This window comes from Pelodiscus sinensis, chromosome 5 (assembly GCF_052426305.1).
Source record: "Pelodiscus sinensis isolate ZL-2025 chromosome 5, ASM5242630v1, whole genome shotgun sequence".
In the NCBI taxonomy this organism is placed as follows: domain Eukaryota; kingdom Metazoa; phylum Chordata; order Testudines; family Trionychidae; genus Pelodiscus; species Pelodiscus sinensis.
In genome coordinates, this window is record NC_143056.1 from 82,130,595 (window position 1) to 82,151,388 (window position 20,794).

Sequence of the window (20,794 nt, forward strand, 5' to 3'; positions counted from 1 at the left end):
ATGTGAACATGTAACAGAGGTAGCAGCGTGGGGTGGGGAGGGTAGGCAGGAGCCAGTGCTCTCTTAAAAGCTGGCTCTCCATGCACATACCAGCCCCTGTGGAGCTGCCTCCCCTTCCCTGCCCCCCCCCCCCACGCTGCTGTATCTGTATCAGCACAGCAGCAGGGCAGGGGGCAAGCAGGAACCAGTACACGCAGGAAGCAGCCTGCCTCCCACTCCTTCCTTCCCCCATGTTGCTGCCTCTGACATAAAAGCAGCAGCATTGGGGAGGGCAGGTGGGAGCTGCTATGTACTAAGAGCTGCCTGCCCCCACCCAGCACTGCTGCATCTTATACAGAGGCAGCAGCACAGGGGAGAGAGGGAGAGGTGGCTCTGTGGGAGCTGCCTCCCTCCCTGTGTGTAAACACGTGACTGCTGAAATTGTCATGTTTATCTAAATAAACACATTTTAACATCCCTAGTATTAAGCATGTCAGCCTTTTTGATAGCATGGTATTAGCTCTCCTTCCACACTAGATAGAGCAGGGGTTATCAAACTCTGTCGTAGCTTGTAAGGGCAAGCTGCTAGCTGGCCATGAGATGCTCTGTTTACCTGCATCTCCTCCGGTACAGGTAAGCGCAGCTTCCCTTGGCTTCAGATCACCATCCCCAGCCAATGGGAGTTGCAGGAAGCAGTGTCCTGGCCCACACTGCTTCCCGCAGCTCTTGTTGTTCGAGAATGGCAATCTGTGACCAACAAGAGCTGAGATTGCCTATACCTGAGCCTCTGCAGGAAAACAGAGCATCTCACGGCCAGCTAGTAGCTTGCCCTTACAAGCTGCGACACAAGAGTTTGAAAACCCCTGAGGTAGAGGACCTATACGTTTTCCTCCTTTATTTTGCTCCTAAAGATTTAAAAACCTTTTCTTTATTGCTTTTTATATCCCTTGCTAGGTGTAACTCATTTTGTATCTTAGCTTTTCGGATTTTATCCGGGCATGCTTACGTTATACTAGTACTCCTCCTTAGCAATTTGTCCTCATTTCTGCTTTTTGTAGAACTTTTTTGATTTTACAGATCATTAAAGAGCTCCTGATGGACCCATATTGGTCTCTAATTATTCTTCCTAGCCTTCCTTTGCATTGGAATACCTTGCATTTGTGCCTTTAATATTATATCCTTGAGAAACATTGAGCTCTTATTCCTTAGATGTTCTTTCCATGGAAACTTTACATACCAGCTCTTTGAGTTTGTTAAAGGCTGCTTTTTTGAAGTCCATTAATCTTATTCTGCTGCTCTCACTCCTTCCTTTTCTTGGAATCATGAAATCTATCATTTCATGATCACTGTCACCTAAATTGTCTTTCTCCTTCAGATTTGCTAGCAATTCCTCCCTGTTGGAGACCTCATAGTGGTATCTAAAATAGTAAAAATTTGTAGCTCATCAGTGTCTGTTCCTTCCCTCTGCTGTCTAGTTCAAAAGAATTCTGTCTTGCTCTGAAAGAACTGACACGGACTTTATCTATGGCTGGAAATGAATCCCTCGCAGCCTCCGTGTTGGATTCTCAGTGTGACTGACAGAAGGGTTGAAGATTCTTAATGGAAGCTCTGCAGCACTTAGCCTGCAAGGTCATTATCTGTGCTGACCGGGAAACATTTCTTCTGTTGTGTTAGCTGTGGGTTAGAGCACTGGCAGATTGAGAATCTGAGAGCCTTTCACTTGAATTTCATACTCTCCTGCCCCACCTGAACTTTAAGAATTTGTCTAACATGGAGCCTGAATTCAAACCACACATATCTGTTACTTTAATTTTGTAGCCACCAAATTGGCCTTTTTCCATCTCTGCTATAGTTTTTATTCTATTTTTTCTTTGGATGCATTGCATGTATTTTGTGTACATTAATCAAGACCTCCAGTGCCAGCGTGGGCCAGACATATTACATGGCATAGGCCAATGGTTTTCAAACTATGGGTTGCAACCCAGAACTGGGTCGTAGGATGTCAGGCACTGGGTCTTGTTTCTGCAGGGGGACTCAGGTGACCAGTGGGGGTGTTAAGACAGGCTACTTGCCTGTCCTGGCACCGCAGACTGCTCTGTGCCCCAGCAGCCAGCAGGAGGCCTGGCTCTTAGTTGGGTGGTGGAGAGCGCTCAGGGTTCCATGCACTGCCTCTGCCTTGAGCACTAACTCTGCACTCCCATTGGCTGAGAACCTGCTGCTGGCTGCTTTTGGGCGCAGTATGGTCTGCAGTGCCAGGAGAGGTGGGAAGCCTTCCTTAGCACCCCTGCTGCAGTGCTGACTGAGAGCAGCTCCTGCCCTGGTCCTGAGCCCTCCCCAAAGCCAGAGCCTCCTCCTATGCCCCAAAGATCTCATCCTCAGCCCCACCCCAGAGCCCACACTCTTGTCCAGGGCTGGGCAAAATATATTCTGGGGGCCAGATCCGGCCTGCCAAGCCACCGGATCCGGCCCACGGACCACCCTGATGGGACCCTCAGGCACGTAGCTGCCACTGTTTAAAGCATGACTGTGCTCTGCAAGGATGGGAAGGCTTCATGTGATCTCCCTGCCCCCAGCCCAATCCTCAGATCCTATTGGCTGGAAACAACTGGCCAATAGGAACTGATCCCAGCAAATCTCTCAGCTTCTATTGGCTGAAACAATCAGTCAATAGGAGCTGAGAAATTGGCCTGGGTTATGGGGGCAGCGCAAGCCTCTACCCACTCCTGGAGCTGAGAGCCACATGGTGGGAGCAGCCTGTATTTTCAAGCAGTCTGGAGCTGCTGCAGGCAGGGACCCCAGCCTGCCTTGGGGGCGGGGGGGTACTGTGGGGCTGCTGGCAAAGAGACACTTAGGTAAGCACCTCCCAAGTCAGAGACTGCATCTGGCACCCCAGCCCTTCCCACACCCCAACTCCCTCCCCCAGGTCACTGTCCAAACCCTCTGCCCCCCCTTGCCCCAGGTGACAACTTCCTCCCAGACCCTGTACTTCCTTCCTCACTGTTCCCCCAGGCCAGAATCCACTCCTGCACCCAAGCACCCTCCCAGATCCTGCACCCCAATTCCCTAACCCAAGTGACAACCCCCTCCTTCACCCAAACTCCCTCTCAGACCTCTCACTATCTTCTGCATCTCAGTCCCTTACCCCGTGCACCCCTTTGCACCCAACCTCCATCCTATACCTCTACACCCTCTCCACAGAAAAAGTGCAGCCTTTCACTACTTTCCAAAACCTTGGAGTGGCCCCCCACCAAAAATTATTGCCCATCCCTGCTCTAGTCAAATGATGTTGGGTTGCAGGCATCAACAATTTTCTTCAACTGGGTCATGAGGAAAAAAGTTTGAAAACCACTTGAATAGGCTATGAAAGAGCTAATCTTGCTGCTGGTCAGGACAGTGGTGAAGTGCCATTCAACCTACTCTAAGACCTCTCTGGAGTAGAGATTGTAGGTTGTGTCATATTCATGGGTAGTGACTTTGAGTTGTGAACAAGTGACTCCTAGGAGCTAATATAAGGCCCAGCAAACTGACGTTCATTGTGTGTAATGCGCTAGAGCTGAATCCAAGTCCCCAAAGTGAAAATCCTATCTGTCTTGTATGTCCTCCCACACCCCCTAAAACAATTTTCTCAAGCTAACCACGAAAGCTGTGTGGATGATGTTCCCGTGTAATCAGTGTCAGAAATCTTCAGAAGGGCAAATTTTCAAACCATTCTTCTTCATTCTTATGGTCCTAGTATGCTGAGGCATCATTGTCCAGACTACTCTGAAGGAGAGAAGAGAACAGAGAATTTCAGGCAAGCCCATGGGCATGTGAAACATAATCTGTCCACTTTGTGGTGCTGAGATGTGAAAAGCAAAGACTGATTTTTCCATGGTCTTTAGCAATGCTCACAGTAGTAGTCTGTGGACACTTAGGGTACGTCTAGACTACATGCCTCTGCCGACAGAGGCATGTAAACTAGGCTACCCGACATAGTCAAAGAAGCCGGGATTTAAAATAAACATGGCCGCTGCACTGTGCCGACAATCAGCTCAGCTGTAAACTTCATTTCATAAGGCATAAGGGAGCGGTCAACAAAGGCTTCCCCTGTCGACCAATTCGCGTCGTGACTCGCGCGTTGTGCCGATGATCAGCTGCGCCGCCACAGCGCGGCGGCCATGTTTATTTTAATGAAGCTGGGGATATTTAAATCCCAGCTTCTTTGACTATGTCAGGTAGCCTAGTTTACATGCCTTTGTTGACAGAGGCATGTAGTCTAGACATACCCTTAGAGAGGTCCAGGATAGTAGCTCCAAAGGGGTTATAGCACTGAGTTATGTTGAGCATCTCTTCCATTATTATCATCAGCTAATTTCTGAATGCCCGGTCAGTGTAAGAAAGATAGTGAAGGGGGCATCATTCCGTTCATTTTGAATATAACTGTAGGATATCTCATTTTATTTGGGTATTCTTAGCCTATTTGATGGTCGTTAGTTGAAAAACAGTGATGTCATTAAAGGGGAAAATATGTCCTCTCAAGTCATGTGCTGTATGTTGATAAATACAGTCTGATTGCTGCAGACAAGATTATGCCACTGAAGGCTGTTTTGTAAGGATATTATAATAGCATTCATGCAGCATTTTCTATCTTGAAAGCAGTGAGCAAATATTGGCTAATCCTCCTAACTGCCCCCGAGGATGGGAAGGTAAATCTAAGAACTCATTTCAATTAACTTTAAACACTGTTAAAATTACTATAAAAACGTTTTTTAAAAAAATAGCAGCACTCGCCTCATAACAATTTTGACCATTCTCTTAGGCATTCAAATGTTCAGCTGTGTTTCTGGTCACTCAGACTGTAGGACATCATGTGACTGGAACTAATGCTTAGAAGCATAAGCAAAATGGCCCTTTTTTATCATTCCATAATAACTGTTATTAAATATTAAATATTCTTATTTAATAAATATTTAATGAGCTATCTGGAGTTGTGTAAAATCTATTGCTTTCAATAAACATACCAAGCAATATATTACTATTATCATTACTGCAACATGAAATATGTGATATGCCAGCATAAAACTGCAATCTACAGCACAGAATCACAGCTGTTCTGCTCCTGTGGTTTGATTGATAGCATTTTTGCCCGTTTAGTGGAACAAGAGCTTAGAGGTATAATGTTTCAACCCAACTTAGCTTCATATTAAGGCAAAAATAGGCAAGCTGTTGATTTTAGTGCTTCCATTTTTGGGTGCCCAAATTGATGTACTTTAGCTTGATTGTTGTGGAAGTTGGCACTAAGAGCTCCCAGTAAAGTCCAGTTAAACTGCAGGTGCTCAGCCCTTCTGAAAATCCTGCTATCTCCTGGCCTCATGAGATATTAAATAGTGTTTACAGTTACAGTCAATTCTTGAAAATTTGAACATGTGTTCTTGCACTTTCTCCTCAGTCTAGAGCAGATAGTTCCTGTGCATTAGTGCATGACCCTTTGCATGCCAAAGAGGGACAGCTATGACACTGTCCTTTTTTGTGTTACTTTGGGGCCATTGGCTAGGTTACTGGCAATTTTGTTTTTTTTTTTTTTTGCCATGCCATAAAGCCTTACAGCAGGGCTACTCAACTTTGGAAGCCTGGGAGCCACAATGTTACCCACAGCACATGCTGATGACCACAACCTAAGTGTGGTTGCATATATATGCAATTTTTTATGCAAATGTATGCAAATAGCTTATTTCACACCGACAGGCATGAATACAAAGATGAAGGCAAGACTACACAACACACAGGCCCCATTTAAATCGGTTCTGCTGATATTAATAAAAAGCAATATTTACACCCATATGACAGCAGTTTTAATGAGCAATGACAGTCCAGGAATTTAACTACTAAAACACTTATCAACAGAAGACCATTATATTGACTACTTTTTGGTTTTGGCCTTACAATTTTAACAAATCAAACAAAAACTGCCAATACAATATTTAGTGAAGTATAAGTACAATCAATGTGAAGTTAAAGGCACTGAAGGGAGAAGTGGCATGGCTAGAAAAGGAACCCAGGAATCCTGCTTCCCAGAATCCCTTCCTTTCCCCTGCCTGCCCCACCAAGCACCAGCTCCCACAGTCTTCACAGAGCAGAGATAGGAACCCCCAAATCTAACCAATAGACATACTGGCGCATGGCTCTGAAAGTTCCATTGAAGGCATGTGCCACCACTCCTCCCTGATATGCTTTGCAGGGCAAAAACTCCTGGACATTTTTTGCCTTTTTAAAAAACCCATCCGGATGGTGATTTAACATGTGAAAACAAGGACATGTCTGGGAAAAACCAGACATATAATAACCTTACCCAAGCCCCAGCGCAGACCTTTCTCACTCCGGCCTCACTGCCTGGCTCTGCTGCCGCCTCGCTCTATCACTGCCCACATCTCTCACTGCCCAGCTCTGCCACTGCCTTGCCACGTGCCTTGCTGCCTGGCTCCCCCTTTGCCTCTTGCTGCCCTGGCAGCTCCTGTGCGTGCACCGCTGCAGCCTGGCTCAGTGCCGTGCAGCTCTGCTTGCGGGGAGGCACTGCCGCTGGGGCCAACACCTCTTGCCATCCCTCACTGGCTGGCAGGTCCTGCGCACACGCCAATGTGGCCTGGCTCAGTACCGCGCCGTATGGCTCCACTCGCAGGAAGGTGCTGCTGCTCTGGCCAACACGGCAGGCGTGCTTTGCCGCTGCCTCTAGCCTCCTTGCCACCCTCCTCCTACCTCCCACCCCCGGCTGTCAGCTCCTGCACACGTGGCCTGTCTCAGTGTGGCGCAGTGTGGCTCAGCTCGTGGGGAGGCGCTGCCGCTGGAGCCCACAGCAATGAGGCAGGTACGCGGCCTAGAAAATGGCTCAAGGCGCCGCAGGCTGCATGCAGCTCATGGGCCACGTGATGAGTAGCCCAGCCTTACAGTGTGTCTACTGGTTCTATTATCTTTCAGTGAGTGTTCTGTGTGTTATTTTGCTATTTAAGGCTTGCAAGTGTGACTCAACATTTAAGCATTTTTCAGACACACACATTAGGTAGCTACGTGTTTCATGACCCTCTCTTGCTCATGTATGCTGAGCAAATGGCTGCTGTTTATCACCTGTCACTTGGCAGACTCTGAGTGCACGTACACAGCTTGTATTAACATTAATGGTAGCTGTACACACACTGATGCAAGTATGCAGCCAGGTTCCTCCGTAATCCAGACGATCAGATAGGGAAAGCCTTATTACAGCACCCAGGATAGTCTGTAATGACCAGAAATTTAGTCTCAGGATGTAAAATCCTGTTTAATTAGTTAACCAGTTCAACATTATGTTTAACCGGTTAACCAATTAAATGTGGTGAGCTGGGGTCCATGGCCAGGCTGCTCTGGCCGGGCTGGAGCGCCTTCAGCCCATTGTGACTTGGAGCTCCTTTGAATTGCCCACAGCAGGCTAATCATAACTGGTAAGCCTCAAGAAGCCATTACGGGTGAGGCTTACCAGTTAAACGTTCATATCCCTAATTCAATCTACCATGCCTTACTGCTTAAATTGCTTCTGGAAGCGAATCAGATACCTCTCCCAGGTCTGACAAGTGCTATCAGGCATTGGAAATTGTAGGGTTAGGTGGTAAGATTAAAGGAGGAGCTCCTGGAAGTCACGACTGGGTTTGGTTGATTTTTTAGAAATGATAGCCTTCCTTGCTTTCTGTGCCTTCTCCCTCAGCTTTTCACTCTGCTGCCTTGTCTGCATGTGATTTGCAGGCTACCTGGCTTGTAGGAGCAGTGCCTTTTCAGACAAGGGTAGTGGAGAGGAAAGGGTGAATAGGCAGCTGGTTCCTCTCCAGCCATCAGAAGTATCCCAAAATAGCTATTCTGTGTCTTTAAAGCAGACCGTTATTTTGAAATAGATTTTAAAATAACGGGTGTGCTCTTCCAACATCCCTGTAATCCTCAATCTGCTTTATTTTGAAATTACCTCGAAATAAGCTATGCAATTTGCATAATACAAATTCAAGGTAAGGGTGCAGTGTAGCCGCAGTCATCATGAGCTCCCTGCTGCATTTCTTCCTGTCCCCCTTCTTGCTCTGTGGTTGATCTCTAAGGAATCGGGGTTTGTTTTCTTCCCTATCTCACTATCAGTTATCAGAGGAGAATGCACTGGATCGAAATCCTAGTGCAGGCCACAGCTTTTGTTGCCTACTCAGCCTCTTGCATCCACATTTCAAACACTTTTTCCCTCCAACCCACTTATCACAACCAGATTTTTCTTCAGTAAGAGGTTGTGTAGCTTATTAGTTACTGTCCTTCCCCGTGGATTTTGGGTCTCTTCTGCAGCCATAGATATTTCCTTTGCTTAAAGATTGACCAGTGGTTTTCAGGCAGTACACAGTCAGTTTTGTTGCGCATCACAGCTTGAGGACTGTATCCTCAGCAGGCTTGTTGAGCCCATTCTGAATGGACCAGCCAGTCAGTTTGGGGGTAGCACCATAATCACTTTTGTCCTTTTTCTGGTGTCATCCCAGTGCCTTTATACATGGCATTATTTTCCAGGGACACTGATGAGCTGTTTTGACTGCAAAAAGAATCTGTGTGTGTGCTGGAGAGAGAGAAAACAGGGAGTATACTTCACGTCCTGTATGAGCCAGTTGTACAGCTGCTTGCTCCCTGTTCGCAGTTTTCTGGCTATTTGTAATGCTATCAATTGTCTCTGGGTGGCAGTAGCTTTCTAACACTGTTACTGCATGTAAACATTGTAGTTTCTCAAGGAAAGCTTCATTCAGATCCCAAACTCTTTAGAAGATAAAGTTGGGAGTTGTTAGAGGCAGAAGTACCTTCCAGCTTGGACAAGTAATTTTTCACCCACCGAACATGATGCTCTCGAACAGTCACACTGTCTGTTATTTCCTCACTGAGCCCTTGGACCTGTTTACAGCACCCCAGTAGAGTGTATTTAGAAATACAATCCTCTGTATTTCAGCGTAACTCATTCCAATCAGCCAAGCTACTGTCTGCAGAGGAATATGCAGCCTGAGAGGATTGACATCTTGTTCAGGAAAACCTCAATGCTGTATATTTACCTTGTAGTTTGTTTAGCATTCAGGAGAGGTTCGTGGTTTCCCAAATCAACGTCACATAGTTGCAGGCCTGCCATTGGGGGGAGACAAATGGAGTAACTTTCCCAGGGCCTGGCAATTCAGAAGGGCCCAGGGCTCCCAGCAATCGCCCCAGGTCCCTTAAATCTCCACCCGAGCCCTAAGTGATGCTGAAGGGCTGGTGGGGTAGGCTAGTCCACAGCCCCACCCTGTCTACCGAAGGGCCTTCCCATTTTGGAGGACAGAGCCAGGCTCCCCCACTGTGTCCAGGGGCCTAGCTATTCTGATGCCTCCCCCCCTTCATGAATGTTTATATGATTAGTGTACAGGAAATAACAGTCTTTGACAACACCGCTACTCTAGCATGTATACTGCAGAACAATCCCATGTACTTTCTTACACGTTTGCCAGTATCTGAATTCAATAAACAGGAATATTTGGGACTTCAAATTACAAACACCCCTTCTAACTCCATTGTAATGCACTGGGCTTAGAGTTGGGGAAAGTCAGTGGTAGATATTTTTGCTGGAACCGCAGAAGTAGAAGGCATGCATCTCTCTCCTGTTCTTTGAATAGTGTGGAATTTTCTTGGTTTTGGGTTTTTTTTCTAAATCAGAAGTCTCTGAGATGAATCTCATCGATGTCCTTCTGCTCCTTTCCTCACACCCTTGCTTTCTCTTCCACTCACTGGTGAGTTGCTGCTTAGTCTGGTGAAGTTTCATGTAAGAACCTACAGTATGTTCATAGCTGTCAGTGAATTAGCTGCTGTTAACCAGGGTAAAGATCCCTGAAAACTTCCTGCTATCATCTGAACTATCGCCACTTGTTCTGAGCTTTCTGTGCTTCCTATAGCATCCTGGCAAATAAGAACCTAATAATACACCCAGGCTTCCTTGGCACTACATGTTTGCAGAACCCAGGAGAATCATGGTCCCCCACCAAGAGAACAGGTCCCTTCAAGCACCTCATAAAGCCCCAAAGATGCTGTGTCATCCCCTCACTTTTCCCTTTACTCTTATCACACTCTTTCATAGTTCAGGGTAACTGGACTTTTATTCCCCTTCAGTGACCCAGCAAAGGCACCAACACTTAGGTGCCTTGCTCAGCTGTTGCCTCTTGTAGACCTGTGTCTCATTTCCTTCTGGCCAGGTTATGTCAAGGCTGAACGATCCCCCTTCACTGTGTTACTCCCAGCATTCACAGTCTGACTAAACAGAACTGCTTGCTTTCTCTTCGGAAACTGAATGATTGTTACAGATATTAGTTAGCACACTGTTCTTCCTAAACAAGCCTACTTTATTCTTAAGGTAAAAAGTATTACAGAGAAAATACATTTAAAATCAATAGAAGAACATATACGCATGTAATAAGCTTATTGGAGTTCATCCCAATTCTAACATGAGTGCTGACGGGAGCAGTCTTTCAACACCCCACCCTAGCGGTTTCCTTGTGGTTCTATGCTCGTCACAGCTTCAGAACAAGCACACTCATGATAAATGTAGTCCACCCTTTTATACAGATCAGGGAGCTTTGATCTGGAGGTCCCAAAAGCAGGTAATTAGTATACAAGAGGTGTCTCTCTCCCTCAGATGCATCTTGAAAAGGAAGGCTACGGAGGGGAGAATTTTCATTTCCTTCCAACCGTACCCTCACCCAAAAGCTTTCTAAAAAAGCAAAGTGTTCTGCATCCTGGGAATTGGCTACATTCATGCTGCAATGCTTGTAGCCTAGAGTTTGTCTATGAATTAAGGTGGCATAAGTTTCTCCTTTGCCCTAGGGATAACCAGAGTTTCCCCACACTCTCAGCTTCTGCTCGCATAGGAAGAAAGAAGCTGCAATTCTGATCCAGGATAGTTCTACTATAATAGCTGTTGGTTTTGTTATCATTTAATGAGATGTTCATAGCTAGCAGGTGGTGTTTTGTGTCCTATTCCAGACACCAGGCTTCAGTTTGGAGGAGTGGAGCTGAATAATAAGTCATAGTTCACAAACTAATAAGTTTTGGCTATTGATAGAGAAAATCGAGGAGTCCCGAATCTCATCAGTTTCTGTCCTCAATGATTGTTTCCTCATTTTTCTTTATTGTTTGCTATACACCTTTGAGTGAGAAATATGGTGGGATAGTGGATGGAACCATTAAATTTCACTAGAGATGATAAAATGAAAGTGCATTTTATATTCATACCTGATACATAATTCTCCCGTCTCTACCTTCTAGCTCATCACATTCCAGTCTATTCTAGAGATTTAGATGCATTTAAGTCAGATCTTCTATCCCAGAATACGATCTACATCCAATTATCAACCCTTAGGGATACATTAGCTGTAACTGTTATATCTCCTTCTGTCAATAAAATTATAATCATGCAATGCACAAATGTCCTACTTGGGTTTCTAAAAGCAGCATTCAAAAGGATGAGACAGAATGAAAGGATTGTTATACTGCGTTGTACACATACGATATGCAGAAGGCTGCCAAAATGGTATTACGTATCTCAGGGTGAGATATGTATCTCCTGTCTCTCTACTGCTGACAAAAGCAGCTCTGAAAAAGCTAGTATCTGCACTAGATCTGACAAGATTAGATACCAAGAGGAGTGAGTTTGTTCATTTGTTCATGTGGCATGACCAGTAAACTCACACCAGCTTGTCTCACATCTAGTGTTCCACTCCAGTCTGTCTCATGTGGGCATCTAAGAGAATGTCTACACAAGGATGCTCAGGAAAGTTCATCTGAATTAACTAAGGATGTGACTTCGAAGTGCATTAACTAAAGCTCATTAAACCCCTGTGTGGATGATCCTACTCAGATGTAAAGTGGCCCTAATTTAAAAGCCCACAAACAAGTAGTCACTCTTATCTAAAAGTTCCTGTCTCCCTCACAAAAAGGCACCGTTAGCTGCAGGTACTCAAGAGACAATCAGCTCCGGACTGTCCATAAAGAATGAATTTCAGCTCCTCCCTAGGGTTGCCATATAAATATCTGGTATTTTCTAATTAAGTAAGTTTTAATATTATCATGAATATCAGTACGTAGTTGCATACCTCCTGGCTGGTAGACATGCTCACGCTGAGTCAGCGTGTCAACCAGCCAGGCAGTAGGCAACTATACAGTGGAGAGGTGGGGCCAGGGCAGGATGGAATCCTTGGGGCCAGACTCGCCCATGAGCCCTGCCGGGACTCTGTGCCCGGACCAGCCCTGCTCCCCACCGTCTGGTTCCCCCCCGGCCAGCCACGCTTTCCCAATCCCCTGCCAGCCAGCCCTGCTTCCCGCCAGCCATTCACCGTTCCCCCTCCCGCACCCCATCTCCTCTGGCCATCCCCACTCCCCCTGACCTCCTCCTGGCCAGCCCTGCTCTCCTCCTGGCAGTCCTTTCCACCTCCCCCAATCTGAGATCAAGTGTGTCTGGTATTTTTTTGAAATCGTCTGGTAACCCTACTCCTCCCTAGGACTACTAATTGTCTGGAATAAGGAAAAAAAACTTCTGCGAGCAAATGATTGTATATTTGCCTGCTACCTTCCTTTGAAGCATGTGGTGCTGATCACTGTCTGCGACAGAACATACCACTAGATGATTCATCAGTCTGATAGAGTATTTCCTTTCCAAAAGTTAAGTCTCCTATGGTAGAGCTACGTGCAGTGCTGATGGCATTGCTACAAGTATCTCCCTTACCCAGTGCATAAAACAGAATTTCATTTTCCAATACTTCCAACTCCAATCTTTCAGCAATCACAAATATTGATTTGGTATGCTTGTATCTCATAGTTTTCATTGTAATCCTCTGTTTTTTAAGATGAAGATCATAACACCAAGCATTTTGGAGAAGTGGAAATGTCTTAAACTAAAGTGCCTCAAAGAAAGATCACAAAAACTTGGTTAAGGATCTGATCGAAGTAAGCAGCCATGGAAAAATGTCTGGGCCCTCTTGGAACTAAGAATAAGTTGATACAGCCATGTTGATAAAAATCAAGCAGTGTAAACACTGTCCACACTTGTTGACAAAAAACTTCCACCCCGCTTTGTCTAAAAAAAGCACTTTTTACACTAGTACATGCATGACAAAGCTTTTGTCATTGTAGGGGACAAGGGGTTAAACACCTGTGAATGACAAAAGCTTTATTGTTCAATTTCCAGTGTAGACAAAACCAGGATCTTCCCTAGTGCAAGTGGTTCTCAAACTTTTGGGTCCATGGTCCACCCCGCTCAACACAGACCTTTTTATGGACCACCAGCCAACCATCCATGATGTCAAAATGGGTGCAGGAAGGTCTGGGATTGTAGGGTCTGGTCAAAAGTAGAGTGTAAGCAGGCCTGTTGATGGGGGAGCAAAGGGGTCAATTGCTCTAGGGCTGGGCCATTCAAAAGGACTTGGAGCTCCTTTGAACTGACACAGGAGTGTCTGAGTGCCACTCCACATGGCTTTGAGGGCTGGAGGGAGCTAAGGACTGAGTGCTATCAGCCCCACCTCTTCTGGGGATGTGGAGATGCCCTTTCCCCAAGGCCACTGATGGCGTTGGCTTCACTGGGTGCAGGAGCAGGGTGCAGGATTTTGACAGGAGTATATGTGTGAGGGGATATAGGGTGTGGGGTCTGGGGATCAGGGTACACTTACCTTACTTTGCACCCCTGATGCTCCTATTGGTCACAATTTTGGCCAACAGAAGCAGTAGGAAAAGCCTCCAGGCAGTGCTTCCTTGCGCTGTCATTCCCCCAGCCAGAGGGAGGAGGAAGGGCACCATAAGGAGCTGCTTGCTTGCCCCACAAACCAGATCAGGCCTGCGAGGCTTGGGACTCCCTCTTCCCCCACAGCAGGAAACTGGTGCTGGTACTCCAACCTCCCAGGAGATGCAGGGCTGGAGTAAGAGTGCGGGTTCCCCACTGCAGGGGTGGAAGGCTTGAGCTTCAAGACACAGTCTACCTTCAAAGACGGCCATGGACAACTTGAGAATAGGGTTGCCAGATGGTTTAACAAAAAATATCGAACACCCCCCTCAAAAAAAAACAAACAAAAAACAAACAAAAAACACTGGGGAAAAAATTCTGTCAAAGGGAAAAAAAGGGGGAGACCAAGGTTGTTGAGCAAAAAAAAGGAGGGGGGGGAGCCAAAGTTGTTAAGCAAAAGTTGCACCACTCCGTCCAGTTTGGGACCGCACACTAACCGCCAATGCACCCACCCTTCCCCCTGAGCCAGGACCCCAGTCTCCCCATCCCAATGCACTCGCCCCTGCCTCAGACCCAAGCTCCCCAAGCGCCCCCCCATCCCAGTGCATTCCCCCTCCCTCTGAGGCAGGTATCCTCAGCTTCAGAAGCCCCTGCTCCTCTGAGGGAGGCATCATGTGGCCAGCTCCTGGTCTCTGCTGGTCACGTGGGCCGGAGCAGCGTGTGCTCCACTCCCACCCCAGCCCGGCGCCCCCCTAGCGGGGCGCCCGGCAACTGGCCCTTCCTGCCCCCCTTCACTAAACTCTGCCATGCTCCTCATTCTCCCGCCCCCGCCAGACGCAGCAGGGGAAAATTGTCCCTGCTGGGCTTCTGTCCCAGGGAAACGGGAAATACCGGAGATTGCACATGTCTGGAATTTCCTAGGATTTTTTTTACTGGACGGAGCCCGCAAATACCGGACTGTCCGGGTGAATACCAGACACTTGGCAACCCTACTTGAGAACCATTGTCCTAGAGAGTAATCAGGGTTCGGAATTCTCTGCTCCAGAATTAGTTCTGTGTTTACATATCAAATTAATAAACAGTTTATGCATTACTATAGTGATTCCTAAACTTAGGGTCATGACCCAGTACTGGGTTGCAAAACACGGGGCACTGGATTGGCAGCTGGAGCTCTGCGGGCGGGAGGGGAAGAAGTTCCCCAGCAGCCACTGGGGAGCTCCTTGGTAGCTGCTTGGAGAGCTCTGTTGGGGGGGGGGGGGGGGAGATTCTAAAAAATATTGAGTTGTGGGCATCAACAATTTTTCCCAAGTGTGTCACAAGAAAAGAAGTTTGAAAACCCCTGAATTACTGCAATAGGTAGAACATAGCAATAGGATAACTTTCTCTGCTGTAGTATTCAAGAGAAAAAGTGGACACTTAATCTAGATCTCAGGAGTATAGTGGGATACAAATGGGATTATCATCCTTGAGAAGAGAGTACATGGCACTTTACAGTGGTTATAATGTATATAATACTATCCTTGCTCTGAAGAGCATGCAATTACATAAAGTGCAAGCAGTAGACAGTGGAGTCATGTGGTCTTTGGTCACAGGCTGTGTGGAAGGGACAAGAATTTAGTAATCGTTAGGATCAATTGCATAAGTGCAGCAGGTTTTATGTAAGAATACAGATTAAAATTGTGGCCAATTTGGGGTGAGGAAACAATTTTCCATAGGGCCATATTATCAGGAAATTTTGCTGGAGCTTGAAGTGGGAAACTTTCATAAGGCTCAAATGTGTACATCTCAAACCTTCCTGACATGGTTAGGGGTTTTTTTTTTTTTTTTTGACTAACACACATTGCAAGTTAGAATTTGGAGGTTTAAAATTGTTTTAAGTTTATTTTGAGATGAACTGCTGTTGCCCTATGTTGTTATCACTTCACAGTGAGATGTATCATCAAAGCAGAATGTGTGCATGGACTGTCCTTCCAGGTAACACTGCTCAGTTGTTTTGTTCTTGGATCTGATGCCATTGACTTATCTAGTAGCACCTTCCGGGGAGTAAGAGAGAGAGAGTGTGTGTGTGTATATGTGTGTAAGGCTTCTCTTTTTGCCCTTTTCCTGTCTGTAATTCACAATGCCCTAAGGGTTGTTTCTACTTGAGTGAATGGTTCTAATATAATTTCAGGAAGAAAATAAATGAGGCTTACAAGCAGAAAAACGGGTCCAGTTGCAGGAGGATGGGAGACAAAGGCAACGTGCTGAGAAAATTGTCTCCTGCTTTGTCTTTGTAGGGCTGTATAATTTATAACCATTTTCTGCACAGCATCACAGGCAATGCCAGGCTGCAGAGAGTTAAATTAACCCCCGTGGCATGTAGTTATCGGCAGAGGCCAGACCCATGGATCGATAGCTTGGTGCAGAAAGTCGCCCTATCAGCTGGGGAAAGTGAATCTGTAAGCTCCTTATTTCTCCATTCTTTTAATCGGAGGGCTGTGTCTGGCAGTGATGAAGATGGAGCAGACGCAAATGTCTGATGCTTGAAGCGTTTTGATTTCTGAGTTGATGGGGTGAAGCCAATGAAAAGCTGTGAGAGACTCCAAGAGCTGATAGAGTATATTGCCTTTTTCCAGACCCCCTCCTTCCTCCTTTTCTCCTCCCTCCCCCAAGCTCTGGTCGCCAGTAAGTTGCTGCAAAGTCTGTGCTTTGCTTGACCGACACAGATAATTTCTAGCATCACTAGTTAAGCCTATTTTTATTATTAATAATAATAAAGGCTGTTTTAGTCTCACTTAAATGGATTAGCCTTGCTCTTGCCTGCTTTCTGATTGTTTCTGCTACTGGAGGTTTGCTCTTCCGATGAGAGTTCTCGTAGATGGAATTATTGCCGAGCTGGTCTGCCGCTGAGGCATACCTAATACGGATCAGAACAGAGGACGGTGTAATTGGGTTTTCAGAGAACTACAGCACGTGCCTTACTCCAAGAATAAGATTTTTTTTTTTTGGTCACTGCAGATGAGACCTAGAAAGATTGCACTTCCAGTAACACTCTCCTTTCCCCATTAAAATGCCTACAGAAATAACAGGTGCACCCAGCAAGTCCATGGAAAATCCTGACATGGTCATGAAGTCCAGCCAAAAACTCCTGCCCACTCCCTTCTCTGCTCCCTGCCCTTCTTGCTTTATAGGATATTTTCTTCCATCTTTCGAACGTAGGAGAACTGGTCAAAACTTACTGCTACTGCTTAATCACTCGCTGGGGTGCTACTGTTGAATAAAAGCCCAAGCACTCTCTTTTCCCATTCTCTTCCCCTTGAAGGGCTGAAAGTATGGCCTCTCCCCCTCTTAGCTTAAGAAAGAAAGAACCTTTATAAGAGACAATGCTTCAGCTTCTTGTATGGCAGAACTTATCATTACCCCTCAGCAACTCTCTCAAGGAGCATGTGTTTTTTCCCATTAAGTACAAGGCTAGATTTTTCTCTGTGCCTGTTTTGGAGCTTTCTCTGCAGCTCCCTACTTTCCCCCGCCCGTCCTCCTGCACCATTTCCCAGCCAAGGAGAGTGGTGGCTTCTTAGAGAAGACAATGCAGTGTGATGTGAGCTGCTCCAAAAGTGAATGGGCTGAGACCATTATCTCCAAACTCAATCCTCCCATCTCCATGGAAGCAAGTTACTTTCCCGCTAGACTGCCCTGCCAACCCTTCATATTTTCACGCACCTTTCTCCCCCGCTAACAAGTAGAAGTTTTTCCCATGAGGTTTTGAAACTTAAAATGTTCCCGTACTATCATAAGGTGTCACACTTAGGCTACGTGGCTTGGGGCTGCTCTGGGCACACATGAAAGGGTTTTGATTAAAAGGCATTCAGTTCTTGCATACACACCAAGGGCTCACTAGAGGGGACTCCTGTCAGAATAATCTTTTAAGTCATATGAATACCTTAGCTATCTCTGACTCTGTAAAGTGTTTTGAGGTAGGCTTTACAAAATATCACTGTACATGATTGTGTGTGTATATATAGCCCCTTTCATCCCCAAGGATTCCACACTGTCTTACCTGACCTGAAGAAGAGCTCTGTGGAAGCTCAAAGCTTGTCTCTCATCAACAGAAGTTGGTCCAAGACAAGAGATTCCCTCATCCACCTTGTCTCTATAAGCTCCTAGGTCCAACACAGCTACTACCATGCTGCCTAATGCTTAAATGGATATACCTTTTCCCACCACAGAAATGTAGATCCCATAGCAGCTGTTATAAAATAGAGAATAATACTGCACCACAGCTTAGGACAGGAAGTGAAATATCTCATATCCAGCTGAAACCTCAGGAGGAATTTGGCCAGGACACCAGAGCTAACACCATTACTGCCTTGGATAAAGTGCTAGGGCTTTCAAAGACCACAAGTGGATGACCCTTGTTTGTCTTGTTTTAAAGGCTACTCATTCCACAGCAGAGTAGCACTAGTATTATGCTGGAACATTGAGATCTACACTGACTGCCTGTGCTAGAAGAGTTCCATCAAACAGCACCACGTCATGCAGCACTCTGGGGTTTCTTTAGAGAGCTCCCCTCCAAATACTGATCCACCCAGACCCTACCTATCTTCTATGTAGAGCTGTCTGCAATATTTATATACTGTTTCATCTTAACTAAAATATTTTGGGGAGGGCGATGTCTCTGCTTTAGCAATGTTCTTGTTGAACACCAAGACTCTCTTGTGCTTCATCCTCATGCTTACGGCACTGGACAAGGGCATCCAGGTTCAAGGCCTTGCTCTGGTGATGCAGCATGATCTGGGATGAAGAAGTTTGCTTTGAGTCAAGCAGGCCACAGACAGTCGGAAACTGAGCTTTTCTGTGTGACAGCAAATACTTCGGCACTATTCTGCTTTCATAAGAACATTCAAAAGGTTTCAGTTTTGTTCCACTGCAGAATGAATACACATTTTGGAACCTTGAACGTTGCCACAAAGCAGAATTGTCATCCTCCAGTCGATGCTGTGTGTATGGTCTGACAAGCTCACACCGATGACTGTGGGCCAGAGGGTGGAGCTTGATGCCATTTTTAGGGCTCTTCTGAAGATGTGGTATTTTTGTGATTTTGCTTTTTGTGGTGGGTTGGTGTTTACACGTCTCTGATCCCTTCCATTGGAACATCTCAAAATGCAGCAGACATTAGTGAAGGCTAAGCCTCTCAAAATATGTTTGAAAATGGGTCTCTAATGTCTCCATTTCACAGTTAAGGAAATCAAGTAATGGTGTAGTATGTGCTGCTCTGAAGGAACAAAAGATGGAACTGAAACCAATTTAGTTGGTTTGGTACAGTCCTGTGTGTGGATGCTCTCATTACAGAATAGAAATAAGACACATAGATGGAGCAAAAGTCCAGTTTGTTGCTGACTGGAGTGCTTGTGTTGTATTGAAACAGCTGGAAATTTAAACAGATTTTTATTTACATTATTTTTTACTTTTTATTTCGGTTCATTTCTGTTTAGCTTAAATTGATTAGGAATAGATTGAAGATAAACTAGAATAAACTCCTTGTCAACCAAAATTAGAGTGTTCCCACAGGGATTTGCAGTAGATTAATTAAACCAATGCAAATTTTGGTGTAGAGAAAACATTGGCTAATATCATTTATAATTACTTTTATGACAAAATAATGTGTCCATTAAATTCAGTTTAACTCACACCTTTTTGTTGAAAGGTGCAAGTTTGCCAATGTGCCAGAAAGCACAGAGAGACCTTGAGAAATGCCCAACTTCTCCTAATAAATGTGTGGTCTTTTGTCTCCTGGTCTTGTGAGGTGCCTTCTAGCCCTTGCTTCCTCACTAACCCTGACTAGCAGTTACAGTGATCATAACAACTGCTCAGACCTGGAGTTAATTAAGTAACTAGCTTTCATTGGCTCACCAGTGCTTGAGGAAGATTGTAAGCCGGTTAATGTGGAACAGCCAGTGCACAAATAGGTAGACAATTGCCAATAGTGGCTGAGGGGTGGTGCTGTTAGGAAGTTAGTGGTATTTCCTTCCTTCCTCCTAACTTGGCACTCACGTTGGGCAGGAGCACAAAGACTCTTTACAGAGGAGGAGTGACTGAGGAGGAAAAGGCATTAATATGAAAATAACAAGGAGCAGAATCAGGTGTAGGAAGGGGGCGGTAAGTGTTTTCTTTTCCTCATAACCAGCATAATTTAGTCTGGAAAGGGGTCAGCAAAGCTGAGTGAATTTCCCAGGGTCTGACTCCAATTTGCTGGGTGAGGCCACTATGCCTATGAAGTATTTAGGATAGAGGGTTTAAGCAAATAACATCAGTGCAAACAGAAATAAAGCAATTCTGTAGAGCAGGAGTTGGAAACCTAAGGCCCCGGGGCAGATGTGGTTTCCGCCTTGCCTGAATCTGGCTCCTGTCCCCCAGTATTGGGGAGCCTGCACTGACACTCCAGCCTCTGGTGCCCTTCCCACTGCCTGATTTTTCTGTGAGTCAGTGGCCACTGATCCCACCCCATCTGGATAGCCTTGGTTAGACAGTGACTCCTTTGTTCAGCCTGCGTTGCTCACTGTTCATGGTGATGTGAGTCGCTACTTTGAAAGTTTGCAGTTTTGGTGGTGATCTACCCCTGTTTGAAGTCTAACTCTGTGCTGTAGATATTGTGTGCTTTACTCTTTCTGAGCTGAACGTATTTTTTCAGCCATTGTAATGGAAGTGCTGCGCCTATGGGGAGGTTTAGTTATGAGAGTAAATGCCTGAGCATTAGAAACATCTTTCATTGTAGTTTTGGTTCTGTTACTGTGTGACTCCATGCAAGGGACTCGAGGGAACTTCCTTATGCCCCAGTTAGCTGCTCTAGAACTAGAGGAAAAGTAGGAACCTCCCTGAAAATCAAATTATGGCTCTGATTATGGAGGCCCCTGTTAGAGATTCCATAATTAATGTTGCTTTCTACTGTGAGCTTAAAATGGAGCATCAATTCTTTTCTTTTCTCTTAAAAAGTTGGTGGCCAATTTGTTTGAAATTTCGTGGCTCAGAACAAAACTGTCTTCATCAGGTGCTTCACTTTTCTGTCAGATTTTATACTACAATAAAAAAGGGTAAAAT

At 45.6% G+C, this 20,794-nt stretch overlaps 1 protein-coding gene across 8 annotated transcripts in view; it reads left to right on the forward strand.

Annotated features, from left to right (window-relative positions):
- The window catches only part of LOC102449934 (transmembrane protein 263-like), a 404,675-nt gene that overhangs the window by 283,770 nt on the left and 100,111 nt on the right, over positions 1-20,794 (forward strand). Inside the window, exon 1 of one of the 8 annotated variants that reach the window (XR_012903541.2) lies at positions 830-19,855. The exons of the other annotated variants lie outside the window; for them this stretch is intronic. The gene's annotated coding sequence lies outside the window, so the exon portion shown is untranslated. Of the gene's footprint in view, positions 1-829; positions 19,856-20,794 lie in introns of those variants that run through there. 8 annotated transcript variants of the gene reach the window in all.